Source organism: Ranitomeya variabilis, chromosome 4 (genome assembly GCF_051348905.1).
Source record: "Ranitomeya variabilis isolate aRanVar5 chromosome 4, aRanVar5.hap1, whole genome shotgun sequence".
In the NCBI taxonomy this organism is placed as follows: domain Eukaryota; kingdom Metazoa; phylum Chordata; class Amphibia; order Anura; family Dendrobatidae; genus Ranitomeya; species Ranitomeya variabilis.
The window spans coordinates 315349226-315362771 of NC_135235.1; the positions used below are offsets into that span (position 1 = coordinate 315349226).

Here is a 13546-nt window from a genome sequence, read left to right on the forward strand (position 1 = left end):
GCAAAGCCCCATTTTAAAAAAATATGACTTTTATCACTGTATGCAGTAATAACTCTGGAATGCTTCTACATATCCCCGTAATTCTGAAAGTGTTTTTTGTGACACATTGTACTTTACATTAACTGTAAATTTAGGTCAATATATTTTTAATTTTTTTCTGTGAAAATATCTAAAGTTTGTTTAAAATTTTGAAATATTAGTCATTTTTATTCTTTGACTGCTTATATCCTTAAACCAACTTGTCGCACCACACAAAAATGTAAATAAATAGCATTTTTCATATGTGTACTTTTTGTCAGCATTCACTTTCAAACCTCCTTTTATTTTGTTAGGATGTTAGAAATGTTAGATTTCTCACAAAATGCGGTGATGCACCATATTTCTTCAGAATCTACTGTTTGGCCACACAGCAGGGCTTTGGAAATAAGAGCGCTATTTGGATTTTGGAATGCAGATTTTGCAAGAATAGTTTGCAGGTAAAATTTGCAGAGTACCAAAAGTACCAAAACAGCAGAAACCCCCCCAAAGTGACCCCATTTTAGAAATTACTTCTCACAATGAATTCATATACACCACAGCATTTCATAGTCAAATATACATGGTTGAAATCATTCAGCTAGTGTCTGATACATGCTTTCTTTATCAGCTATCAGGTTCCCTTTAAATCCTCTTACAGCTAAGTGAAATGGAAATAAACAAAACAAAGGAAAAATTACAAAAAAATAATAATTTGCTCAAATGGAAAAGTTCCCATTTCTCATCTTTTTAACATTTTATTTTCTGTAGATAGTTAAGATTTTTAGGCCTTTTACATTTTCTTTAAATAATCAGTCCACGTGCTTTGTTTATTTTCTCCTTAAAATGTAAAGAATCAAGAAAAATGATGTTGCCGAAACCCGGGATCGAACCAGGGACCTTTAGCTCTTCAGTCTAACGCTCTCCCATCTGAGCTATTTCGGCCAAACACAAACAGCTTTAGGAGTGCTAGACACTTGGCAAATGTCAAGCGAAACCCCTGAAACTAGTTATTTTTATTTTTGCTTTGACTTGTTTTTGCAGCATGATTTCTATTTGAAACTCCTGCTATTTTGTTGTACATATTTAATAACTTTCATTAACTCTTTGTGAATGAGTAGAAAAAAACAGCAATTTTGACAGAGATTTTTTTACATTTTCAATTTGACTCCATTCATCAGGTTCATTCAAACCCTGTGTTTGTGAGTCAGGTGATGGTTGCACATAAAAGACAATGTGCATGCATAATGTTACATCAAGTTTTATTTGTTATTAAATGCAAATAATTGGAGCAAAAAAGGAGACAACAATTTAGAGAAAATATTTTAATGATTGTTAACTTTCAATGTGAAAACATTTGTCCCAAAATGTGCTGAAAGTTAGATGGCAGTATCGCATGTGCATTTCAGACTTTAAAACTATGATTACCTACTTTTTAAGCTTTTGTTTATTAAGTATTTTTATGGTCTATTGATCAATGAGGTAATCAAATATGAAATTAGACTTACCGGCAATTCAGTTTATAGAAATCTCCCAGAACAGCCCCATAGGATGTGGAGTCTCCGCCCTAATAGGGAAAGAGAACACAAAGAGTTGAAATAGTCCCGCCCCATTGACCGCCCGCAGTATTTTTATAGAGCCAAGACAGCTAACATATGCACATAAAAACTATTTCACGGTCCTAGAGTTCCGTTTATAGATGACAATTTCAGATTCACCCCAAAGACTCCCAGGTAGTGGTAGCTTTGGGATCAGGTTTTTTAAGGCCCATTGCTAAGTTTGGTTTGATCCCCATCTAATCAATAATTGACTGAGAATCTGTATAGTTTCATGAAAAGGAAATGTCAGAAGTGGGATTTGAACCCACGCCTCCAAGAGAGACTGCGACCTGAACGCAGCGCCTTAGACCGCTCGGCCATCCTGACTTCTTGTGGATTCTGTGCCTTAACTCTTTCCAAGTTAGTCAGCAGAAATATGACCAGTAATTGTCATTGAAAATTATTTTCAAATATTTAATATTACAGTTTTTATTTCAATACATTTGTTTAAACTGTTAGTTATCAAGCCTATTTTGAGCTAAATGGCCAAGCCCCATTTTAAAAAATATGACTTTTATCACTGTATACAGTAATAACTCTGGAATGCTTCTACATATCCCCATAATTCTGAAAGTGTTTTTTGTGACACATTGTACTTTACATTAAATGTAAATTTAGGTCAATATATTTTTAGTTTTTTTCTGTGAAAATATCTAAAGTTTGTTTAAAATTTTGAAATATTAGTCATTTTTATTCTTTGACTGCTTATATCCTTAAACCAACTTGTCGCACCACACAAAAATGTAAATAAATAGCATTTTTCATATGTGTACTTTTTGTCAGCATTCACTTTCAAACCTCCTTTTATTTTGTTAGGATGTTAGAAATGTTAGATTTCTCACAAAATGCGGTGATGCACCATATTTCTTCAGAATCTACTGTTTGGCCACACAGCAGGGCTTTGAAAATAAGAGCGCTATTTGGATTTTGGAATGAAGATTTTGCAAGAATAGTTTGCAGGTAAAATTTGCAGAGTACCAAAAGTACCAAAACAGCAGAAACCCCCCCAAAGTGACCCCATTTTAGAAAATATTTTAATGATTGTTAACTTTCAATGTGAAAACATTTGTCCCAAAATGTGCTGAAACTTAGATGTCAGTATCACATGTGCATTTCAGACTTTAAAACTATGATTACCTACTTTTTAAGCTTTTGTTTATTAAGTATTTTTATGGTCTATTGATGAATGAGGTAATCAAATATGAAATTAGACTTACCGGCAATTCAGTTTATAGAAATCTCCCAGAACAGCCCCATAGGATGTGGAGTCTCCGCCCTAATAGGGAAAGAGAACACAAAGAGTTGAAATAGTCCCGCCCCATTGACCGCCCGCAGTATTTTTATAGAGCCAAGACAGCTAACATATGCACATAAAAACTATTTCACGGTCCTAGAGTTCCGTTTATAGATGACAATTTCAGATTCACCCCAAAGACTCCCAGGTAGTGGTAACTTTGGGATCAGGTTTTTTAAGGCCCATTGCTAAGTTTGGTTTGATCCCCATCTAATCAATAATTGACTGAGAATCTGTATAGTTTCATGAAAAGGTAATGTCAGAAGTGGGATTTGAACCCACGCCTCCAAGAGAGACTGCGACCTGAACGCAGCGCCTTAGACCGCTCGGCCATCCTGACTTCTTGTGGATTATGTGCCTTAACTCTTTCCAAGTTAGTCAGCAGAAATATGACCAGTAATTGTCATTGAAAATTATTTTCAAATATTTAATATTACAGTTTTTATTTCAATACATTTGTTTAAACTATTAGTTATCAAGCCTATTTTGAGCTAAATGGCCAAGCCCCATTTTAAAAAATATGACTTTTATCACTGTATGCAGTAATAACTCTGGAATGCTTCTACATATCCCCGTAATTCTGAAAGTGTTTTTTGTGACACATTGTACTTTACATTAAATGTAAATTTAGGTCAATATATTTTTAGTTTTTTTCTGTGAAAATATCTAAAGTTTGTTTAAAATTTTGAAATATTAGTCATTTTTATTCTTTGACTGCTTATATCCTTAAACCAACTTGTCGCACCACACAAAAATGTAAATAAATAGCATTTTTCATATGTGTACTTTTTGTCAGCATTCACTTTCAAACCTCCTTTTATTTTGTTAGGATGTTAGAAATGTTAGATTTCTCACAAAATGCGGTGATGCACCATATTTCTTCAGAATCTACTGTTTGGCCACACAGCAGGGCTTTGAAAATAAGAGCGCTATTTGGATTTTGGAATGAAGATTTTGCAAGAATAGTTTGCAGGTAAAATTTGCAGAGTACCAAAAGTACCAAAACAGCAGAAACCCCCCCAAAGTGACCCCATTTTAGAAAATATTTTAATGATTGTTAACTTTCAATGTGAAAACATTTGTCCCAAAATGTGCTGAAACTTAGATGTCAGTATCGCATGTGCATTTCAGACTTTAAAACTATGATTACCTACTTTTTAAGCTTTTGTTTATTAAGTATTTTTATGGTCTATTGATGAATGAGGTAATCAAATATGAAATTAGACTTACCGGCAATTCAGTTTATAGAAATCTCCCAGAACAGCCCCATAGGATGTGGAGTCTCCGCCCTAATAGGGAAAGAGAACACAAAGAGTTGAAATAGTCCCGCCCCATTGACCGCCCGCAGTATTTTTATAGAGCCAAGACAGCTAACATATGCACATAAAAACTATTTCACGGTCCTAGAGTTCCGTTTATAGATGACAATTTCAGATTCACCCCAAAGACTCCCAGGTAGTGGTAACTTTGGGATCAGGTTTTTTAAGGCCCATTGCTAAGTTTGGTTTGATCCCCATCTAATCAATAATTGACTGAGAATCTGTATAGTTTCATGAAAAGGTAATGTCAGAAGTGGGATTTGAACCCACGCCTCCAAGAGAGACTGCGACCTGAACGCAGCGCCTTAGACCGCTCGGCCATCCTGACTTCTTGTGGATTATGTGCCTTAACTCTTTCCAAGTTAGTCAGCAGAAATATGACCAGTAATTGTCATTGAAAATTATTTTCAAATATTTAATATTACAGTTTTTATTTCAATACATTTGTTTAAACTATTAGTTATCAAGCCTATTTTGAGCTAAATGGCCAAGCCCCATTTTAAAAAATATGACTTTTATCACTGTATGCAGTAATAACTCTGGAATGCTTCTACATATCCCCGTAATTCTGAAAGTGTTTTTTGTGACACATTGTACTTTACATTAACTGTAAATTTAGGTCAATATATTTTTAGTTTTTTTCTGTGAAAATATCTAAAGTTTGTTTAAAATTTTGAAATATTAGTCATTTTTATTCTTTGACTGCTTATATCCTTAAACCAACTTGTCGCACCACACAAAAATGTAAATAAATAGCATTTTTCATATGTGTACTTTTTGTCAGCATTCACTTTCAAACCTCCTTTTATTTTGTTAGGATGTTAGAAATGTTAGATTTCTCACAAAATGCGGTGATGCACCATATTTCTTCAGAATCTACTGTTTGGCCACACAGCAGGGCTTTGAAAATAAGAGCGCTATTTGGATTTTGGAATGCAGATTTTGCAAGAATAGTTTGCAGGTAAAATTTGCAGAGTACCAAAAGTACCAAAACAGCAGAAACCCCCCCAAAGTGACCCCATTTTAGAAAATATTTTAATGATTGTTAACTTTCAATGTGAAAACATTTGTCCCAAAATGTGCTGAAACTTAGATGTCAGTATCGCATGTGCATTTCAGACTTTAAAACTATGATTACCTACTTTTTAAGCTTTTGTTTATTAAGTATTTTTATGGTCTATTGATGAATGAGGTAATCAAATATGAAATTAGACTTACCGGCAATTCATTTTATAGAAATCTCCCAGAACAGCCCCATAGGATGTGGAGTCTCCGCCCTAATAGGGAAAGAGAACACAAAGAGTTGAAATTGTCCCGCCCCATTGACCGCCCGCAGTATTTTTATAGTGCCAAGACAGCTAACATATGCACATAAAAACTATTTCACGGTCCTAGAGTTCCGTTTATAGACGACAATTTCAGATTCACCCCAAAGACTCCCAGGTAGTGGTAACTTTGGGATCAGGTTTTTTAAGGCCCATTGCTAAGTTTGGTTTGATCCCCATCTAATCAATAATTGACTGAGAATCTGTATAGTTTCATGAAAAGGTGATGTCAGAAGTGGGATTTGAACCCACGACTCCAAGAGAGACTGCGACCTGAACGCAGCGCCTTAGACCGCTCAGCCATCCTGACTTCTTCTGGATTCTGTGCCTTAACTCTTTCCAAGTTAGTCAGCAGAAATATGACCAGTAATTGTCATTGAAAATTATTTTCAAATATTTAATATTACAGTTTTTATTTCAATACATTTGTTTAAACTATTAGTTATCAAGCCCATTTTGAGCTAAATGGCCAAGCCCCATTTTAAAAAAATATGACTTTTATCACTGTATGCAGTAATAACTCTGGAATGCTTCTACATATCCCCGTAATTCTGAAAGTGTTTTTTGTGACACATTGTACTTTACATTAACTGTAAATTTAGGTCAATATATTTTTAGTTTTTTTCTGTGAAAATATCTAAAGTTTGTTTAAAATTTTGAAATATTAGTCATTTTTATTCTTTGACTGCTTATATCCTTAAACCAACTTGTCGCACCACACAAAAATGTAAATAAATAGCATTTTTCATATGTGTACTTTTTGTCAGCATTCACTTTCAAACCTCCTTTTATTTTGTTAGGATGTTAGAAATGTTAGATTTCTCACAAAATGCGGTGATGCACCATATTTCTTCAGAATCTACTGTTTGGCCACACAGCAGGGCTTTGAAAATAAGAGCGCTATTTGGATTTTGGAATGCAGATTTTGCAAGAATAGTTTGCAGGTAAAATTTGCAGAGTACCAAAAGTACCAAAACAGCAGAAACCCCCCCCAAAGTGACCCCATTTTAGAAATTACTTCTCACAATGAATTCATATACACCACAGCATTTCATAGTCAAATATACATGGTTGAAATCATTCAGCTAGTGTCTGATACATGCTTTCTTTATCAGCTATCAGGTTCCCTTTAAATCCTCTTACAGCTAAGTGAAATGGAAATAAACAAAACAAAGGAAAAATTACAAAAAAATAATAATTTGCTCAAATGGAAAAGTTCCCATTTCTCATCTTTTTAACATTTTATTTTCTGTAGATAGTTAAGATTTTTAGGCCTTTTACATTTTCTTTAAATAATCAGTCCACGTGCTTTGTTTATTTTCTCCTTAAAATGTAAAGAATCAAGAAAAATGATGTTGCCGAAACCCAGGATCGAACCAGGGACCTTTAGATCTATCAATCTAACGCTCTCCCATCTGAGCTATTTCGGCCAAACAAAAACATCTTTAGGAGTGCTAGACACTTGGCAAATGTCAAGCGAAACCCCTGAAAGTAGATATTTTTATTTTTGCTTTGACTGGTTTTTGCAGCATGATTTCTATTTGAAACTCCTGCTATTTTGTTGTACATATTTAATAACTTTCATTAACTCTTTGTGAATGAGTAGAAAAAAACAGCAATTTTGACAGAGATTTTTTTACATTTTCAATTTGACTCCATTCATCAGGTTCATTCAAACCCTGTGTTTGTGAGTCAGGTGATGGTTGCACATAAAAGACAATGTGCATGCATAATGTTACATCAAGTTTTATTTGTTATTAAATGCAAATAATTGGAGCAAAAAAGGAGACAACAATTTAGAGAAAATATTTTAATGATTGTTAACTTTCAATGTGAAAACATTTGTCCCAAAATGTGCTGAAAGTTAGATGGCAGTATCGCATGTGCATTTCAGACTTTAAAACTATGATTACCTACTTTTTAAGCTTTTGTTTATTAAGTATTTTTATGGTCTATTGATCAATGAGGTAATCAAATATGAAATTAGACTTACCGGCAATTCAGTTTATAGAAATCTCCCAGAACAGCCCCATAGGATGTGGAGTCTCCGCCCTAATAGGGAAAGAGAACACAAAGAGTTCAAATAGTCCCGCCCCATTGACCGCCCGCAGTATTTTTATAGAGCCAAGACAGCTAACATATGCACATAAAAACTATTTCACGGTCCTAGAGTTCCGTTTATAGATGACAATTTCAGATTCACCCCAAAGACTCCCAGGTAGTGGTAGCTTTGGGATCAGGTTTTTTAAGGCCCATTGCTAAGTTTGGTTTGATCCCCATCTAATCAATAATTGACTGAGAATCTGTATAGTTTCATGAAAAGGTAATGTCAGAAGTGGGATTTGAACCCACGCCTCCAAGAGAGACTGTGACCTGAACGCAGCGCCTTAGACCGCTCGGCCATCCTGACTTCTTGTGGATTCTGTGCCTTAACTCTTTCCAAGTTAGTCAGCAGAAATATGACCAGTAATTGTCATTGAAAATTATTTTCAAATATTTAATATTACAGTTTTTATTTCAATACATTTGTTTAAACTGTTAGTTATCAAGCCTATTTTGAGCTAAATGGCCAAGCCCCATTTTAAAAAATATGACTTTTATCACTGTATACAGTAATAACTCTGGAATGCTTCTACATATCCCCGTAATTCTGAAAGTGTTTTTTGTGACACATTGTACTTTACATTAAATGTAAATTTAGGTCAATATATTTTTAGTTTTTTTCTGTGAAAATATCTAAAGTTTGTTTAAAATTTTGAAATATTAGTCATTTTTATTCTTTGACTGCTTATATCCTTAAACCAACTTGTCGCACCACACAAAAATGTAAATAAATAGCATTTTTCATATGTGTACTTTTTGTCAGCATTCACTTTCAAACCTCCTTTTATTTTGTTAGGATGTTAGAAATGTTAGATTTCTCACAAAATGCGGTGATGCACCATATTTCTTCAGAATCTACTGTTTGGCCACACAGCAGGGCTTTGAAAATAAGAGCGCTATTTGGATTTTGGAATGAAGATTTTGCAAGAATAGTTTGCAGGTAAAATTTGCAGAGTACCAAAAGTACCAAAACAGCAGAAACCCCCCCAAAGTGACCCCATTTTAGAAAATATTTTAATGATTGTTAACTTTCAATGTGAAAACATTTGTCCCAAAATGTGCTGAAACTTAGATGTCAGTATCACATGTGCATTTCAGACTTTAAAACTATGATTACCTACTTTTTAAGCTTTTGTTTATTAAGTATTTTTATGGTCTATTGATGAATGAGGTAATCAAATATGAAATTAGACTTACCGGCAATTCAGTTTATAGAAATCTCCCAGAACAGCCCCATAGGATGTGGAGTCTCCGCCCTAATAGGGAAAGAGAACACAAAGAGTTGAAATAGTCCCGCCCCATTGACCGCCCGCAGTATTTTTATAGAGCCAAGACAGCTAACATATGCACATAAAAACTATTTCACGGTCCTAGAGTTCCGTTTATAGATGACATTTTCAGATTCACCCCAAAGACTCCCAGGTAGTGGTAACTTTGGGATCAGGTTTTTTAAGGCCCATTGCTAAGTTTGGTTTGATCCCCATCTAATCAATAATTGACTGAGAATCTGTATAGTTTCATGAAAAGGTAATGTCAGAAGTGGGATTTGAACCCACGCCTCCAAGAGAGACTGCGACCTGAACGCAGCGCCTTAGACCGCTCGGCCATCCTGACTTCTTGTGGATTCTGTGCCTTAACTCTTTCCAAGTTAGTCAGCAGAAATATGACCAGTAATTGTCATTGAAAATTATTTTCAAATATTTAATATTACAGTTTTTATTTCAATACATTTGTTTAAACTATTAGTTATCAAGCCTATTTTGAGCTAAATGGCCAAGCCCCATTTTAAAAAATATGACTTTTATCACTGTATGCAGTAATAACTCTGGAATGCTTCTACATATCCCCGTAATTCTGAAAGTGTTTTTTGTGACACATTGTACTTTACATTAACTGTAAATTTAGGTCAATATATTTTTAGTTTTTTTCTGTGAAAATATCTAAAGTTTGTTTAAAATTTTGAAATATTAGTCATTTTTATTCTTTGACTGCTTATATCCTTAAACCAACTTGTCGCACCACACAAAAATGTAAATAAATAGCATTTTTCATATGTGTACTTTTTGTCAGCATTCACTTTCAAACCTCCTTTTATTTTGTTAGGATGTTAGAAATGTTAGATTTCTCACAAAATGCGGTGATGCACCATATTTCTTCAGAATCTACTGTTTGGCCACACAGCAGGGCTTTGAAAATAAGAGCGCTATTTGGATTTTGGAATGAAGATTTTGCAAGAATAGTTTGCAGGTAAAATTTGCAGAGTACCAAAAGTACCAAAACAGCAGAAACCCCCCCAAAGTGACCCCATTTTAGAAAATATTTTAATGATTGTTAACTTTCAATGTGAAAACATTTGTCCCAAAATGTGCTGAAACTTAGATGTCAGTATCACATGTGCATTTCAGACTTTAAAACTATGATTACCTACTTTTTAAGCTTTTGTTTATTAAGTATTTTTATGGTCTATTGATGAATGAGGTAATCAAATATGAAATTAGACTTACCGGCAATTCAGTTTATAGAAATCTCCCAGAACAGCCCCATAGGATGTGGAGTCTCCGCCCTAATAGGGAAAGAGAACACAAAGAGTTGAAATAGTCCCGCCCCATTGACCGCCCGCAGTATTTTTATAGTGCCAAGACAGCTAACATATGCACATAAAAACTATTTCACGGTCCTAGAGTTCCGTTTATAGACGACAATTTCAGATTCACCCCAAAGACTCCCAGGTAGTGGTAACTTTGGGATCAGGTTTTTTAAGGCCCATTGCTAAGTTTGGTTTGATCCCCATCTAATCAATAATTGACTGAGAATCTGTATAGTTTCATGAAAAGGTGATGTCAGAAGTGGGATTTGAACCCACGACTCCAAGAGAGACTGCGACCTGAACGCAGCGCCTTAGACCGCTCAGCCATCCTGACTTCTTCTGGATTCTGTGCCTTAACTCTTTCCAAGTTAGTCAGCAGAAATATGACCAGTAATTGTCATTGAAAATTATTTTCAAATATTTAATATTACAGTTTTTATTTCAATACATTTGTTTAAACTATTAGTTATCAAGCCCATTTTGAGCTAAATGGCAAAGCCCCATTTTAAAAAAATATGACTTTTATCACTGTATGCAGTAATAACTCTGGAATGCTTCTACATATCCCCGTAATTCTGAAAGTGTTTTTTGTGACACATTGTACTTTACATTAACTGTAAATTTAGGTCAATATATTTTTAGTTTTTTTCTGTGAAAATATCTAAAGTTTGTTTAAAATTTTGAAATATTAGTCATTTTTATTCTTTGACTGCTTATATCCTTAAACCAACTTGTCGCACCACACAAAAATGTAAATAAATAGCATTTTTCATATGTGTACTTTTTGTCAGCATTCACTTTCAAACCTCCTTTTATTTTGTTAGGATGTTAGAAATGTTAGATTTCTCACAAAATGCGGTGATGCACCATATTTCTTCAGAATCTACTGTTTGGCCACACAGCAGGGCTTTGAAAATAAGAGCGCTATTTGGATTTTGGAATGAAGATTTTGCAAGAATAGTTTGCAGGTAAAATTTGCAGAGTACCAAAAGTACCAAAACAGCAGAAACCCCCCCAAAGTGACCCCATTTTAGAAAATATTTTAATGATTGTTAACTTTCAATGTGAAAACATTTGTCCCAAAATGTGCTGAAACTTAGATGTCAGTATCACATGTGCATTTCAGACTTTAAAACTATGATTACCTACTTTTTAAGCTTTTGTTTATTAAGTATTTTTATGGTCTATTGATGAATGAGGTAATCAAATATGAAATTAGACTTACCGGCAATTCAGTTTATAGAAATCTCCCAGAACAGCCCCATAGGATGTGGAGTCTCCGCCCTAATAGGGAAAGAGAACACAAAGAGTTGAAATAGTCCCGCCCCATTGACCGCCCGCAGTATTTTTATAGAGCCAAGACAGCTAACATATGCACATAAAAACTATTTCACGGTCCTAGAGTTCCGTTTATAGATGACAATTTCAGATTCACCCCAAAGACTCCCAGGTAGTGGTAACTTTGGGATCAGGTTTTTTAAGGCCCATTGCTAAGTTTGGTTTGATCCCCATCTAATCAATAATTGACTGAGAATCTGTATAGTTTCATGAAAAGGTAATGTCAGAAGTGGGATTTGAACCCACGCCTCCAAGAGAGACTGCGACCTGAACGCAGCGCCTTAGACCGCTCGGCCATCCTGACTTCTTGTGGATTATGTGCCTTAACTCTTTCCAAGTTAGTCAGCAGAAATATGACCAGTAATTGTCATTGAAAATTATTTTCAAATATTTAATATTACAGTTTTTATTTCAATACATTTGTTTAAACTATTAGTTATCAAGCCTATTTTGAGCTAAATGGCCAAGCCCCATTTTAAAAAATATGACTTTTATCACTGTATGCAGTAATAACTCTGGAATGCTTCTACATATCCCCGTAATTCTGAAAGTGTTTTTTGTGACACATTGTACTTTACATTAACTGTAAATTTAGGTCAATATATTTTTAGTTTTTTTCTGTGAAAATATCTAAAGTTTGTTTAAAATTTTGAAATATTAGTCATTTTTATTCTTTGACTGCTTATATCCTTAAACCAACTTGTCGCACCACACAAAAATGTAAATAAATAGCATTTTTCATATGTGTACTTTTTGTCAGCATTCACTTTCAAACCTCCTTTTATTTTGTTAGGATGTTAGAAATGTTAGATTTCTCACAAAATGCGGTGATGCACCATATTTCTTCAGAATCTACTGTTTGGCCACACAGCAGGGCTTTGAAAATAAGAGCGCTATTTGGATTTTGGAATGAAGATTTTGCAAGAATAGTTTGCAGGTAAAATTTGCAGAGTACCAAAAGTACCAAAACAGCAGAAACCCCCCCAAAGTGACCCCATTTTAGAAAATATTTTAATGATTGTTAACTTTCAATGTGAAAACATTTGTCCCAAAATGTGCTGAAACTTAGATGTCAGTATCACATGTGCATTTCAGACTTTAAAACTATGATTACCTACTTTTTAAGCTTTTGTTTATTAAGTATTTTTATGGTCTATTGATGAATGAGGTAATCAAATATGAAATTAGACTTACCGGCAATTCAGTTTATAGAAATCTCCCAGAACAGCCCCATAGGATGTGGAGTCTCCGCCCTAATAGGGAAAGAGAACACAAAGAGTTGAAATAGTCCCGCCCCATTGACCGCCCGCAGTATTTTTATAGAGCCAAGACAGCTAACATATGCACATAAAAACTATTTCACGGTCCTAGAGTTCCGTTTATAGATGACAATTTCAGATTCACCCCAAAGACTCCCAGGTAGTGGTAACTTTGGGATCAGGTTTTTTAAGGCCCATTGCTAAGTTTGGTTTGATCCCCATCTAATCAATAATTGACTGAGAATCTGTATAGTTTCATGAAAAGGTAATGTCAGAAGTGGGATTTGAACCCACGCCTCCAAGAGAGACTGCGACCTGAACGCAGCGCCTTAGACCGCTCGGCCATCCTGACTTCTTGTGGATTATGTGCCTTAACTCTTTCCAAGTTAGTCAGCAGAAATATGACCAGTAATTGTCATTGAAAATTATTTTCAAATATTTAATATTACAGTTTTTATTTCAATACATTTGTTTAAACTATTAGTTATCAAGCCTATTTTGAGCTAAATGGCCAAGCCCCATTTTAAAAAATATGACTTTTATCACTGTATGCAGTAATAACTCTGGAATGCTTCTACATATCCCCGTAATTCTGAAAGTGTTTTTTGTGACACATTGTACTTTACATTAAATGTAAATTTAGGTCAATATATTTTTAGTTTTTTTCTGTGAAAATATCTAAAGTTTGTTTAAAATTTTGAAATATTA

The 13546-nt window shown here is 34.4% G+C and overlaps 10 non-coding genes across 10 annotated transcripts; all 10 read right to left on the bottom strand.

Moving 5' to 3' along the window:
- Positions 1–1857: 1857 nt before the first annotated feature.
- TRNAL-CAG (transfer RNA leucine (anticodon CAG)) lies at positions 1858–1940 on the bottom strand. The gene has a single exon. It is a non-coding gene; the product is annotated as a tRNA-Leu (tRNA).
- A 1224-nt stretch (positions 1941–3164) lies between these two features.
- TRNAL-CAG (transfer RNA leucine (anticodon CAG)) lies at positions 3165–3247 on the bottom strand. Its single transcript has one exon. It is a non-coding gene; the product is annotated as a tRNA-Leu (tRNA).
- A 1224-nt stretch (positions 3248–4471) lies between these two features.
- On the bottom strand, positions 4472–4554 carry TRNAL-CAG (transfer RNA leucine (anticodon CAG)). Its single transcript has one exon. It is a non-coding gene; the product is annotated as a tRNA-Leu (tRNA).
- A 1224-nt stretch (positions 4555–5778) lies between these two features.
- On the bottom strand, positions 5779–5861 carry TRNAL-CAG (transfer RNA leucine (anticodon CAG)). Its single transcript has one exon. It is a non-coding gene; the product is annotated as a tRNA-Leu (tRNA).
- A 1046-nt stretch (positions 5862–6907) lies between these two features.
- Positions 6908–6981, bottom strand: TRNAI-GAU (transfer RNA isoleucine (anticodon GAU)). The gene has a single exon. It is a non-coding gene; the product is annotated as a tRNA-Ile (tRNA).
- An 897-nt stretch (positions 6982–7878) lies between these two features.
- On the bottom strand, positions 7879–7961 carry TRNAL-CAG (transfer RNA leucine (anticodon CAG)). Its single transcript has one exon. It is a non-coding gene; the product is annotated as a tRNA-Leu (tRNA).
- Positions 7962–9185: 1224 nt separating this feature from the next.
- TRNAL-CAG (transfer RNA leucine (anticodon CAG)) lies at positions 9186–9268 on the bottom strand. Its single transcript has one exon. It is a non-coding gene; the product is annotated as a tRNA-Leu (tRNA).
- Positions 9269–10492: 1224 nt separating this feature from the next.
- TRNAL-CAG (transfer RNA leucine (anticodon CAG)) lies at positions 10493–10575 on the bottom strand. Its single transcript has one exon. It is a non-coding gene; the product is annotated as a tRNA-Leu (tRNA).
- A 1225-nt stretch (positions 10576–11800) lies between these two features.
- TRNAL-CAG (transfer RNA leucine (anticodon CAG)) lies at positions 11801–11883 on the bottom strand. The gene has a single exon. It is a non-coding gene; the product is annotated as a tRNA-Leu (tRNA).
- Positions 11884–13107: 1224 nt separating this feature from the next.
- On the bottom strand, positions 13108–13190 carry TRNAL-CAG (transfer RNA leucine (anticodon CAG)). Its single transcript has one exon. It is a non-coding gene; the product is annotated as a tRNA-Leu (tRNA).
- Between the last annotated feature and the right edge of the window lie 356 nt (positions 13191–13546).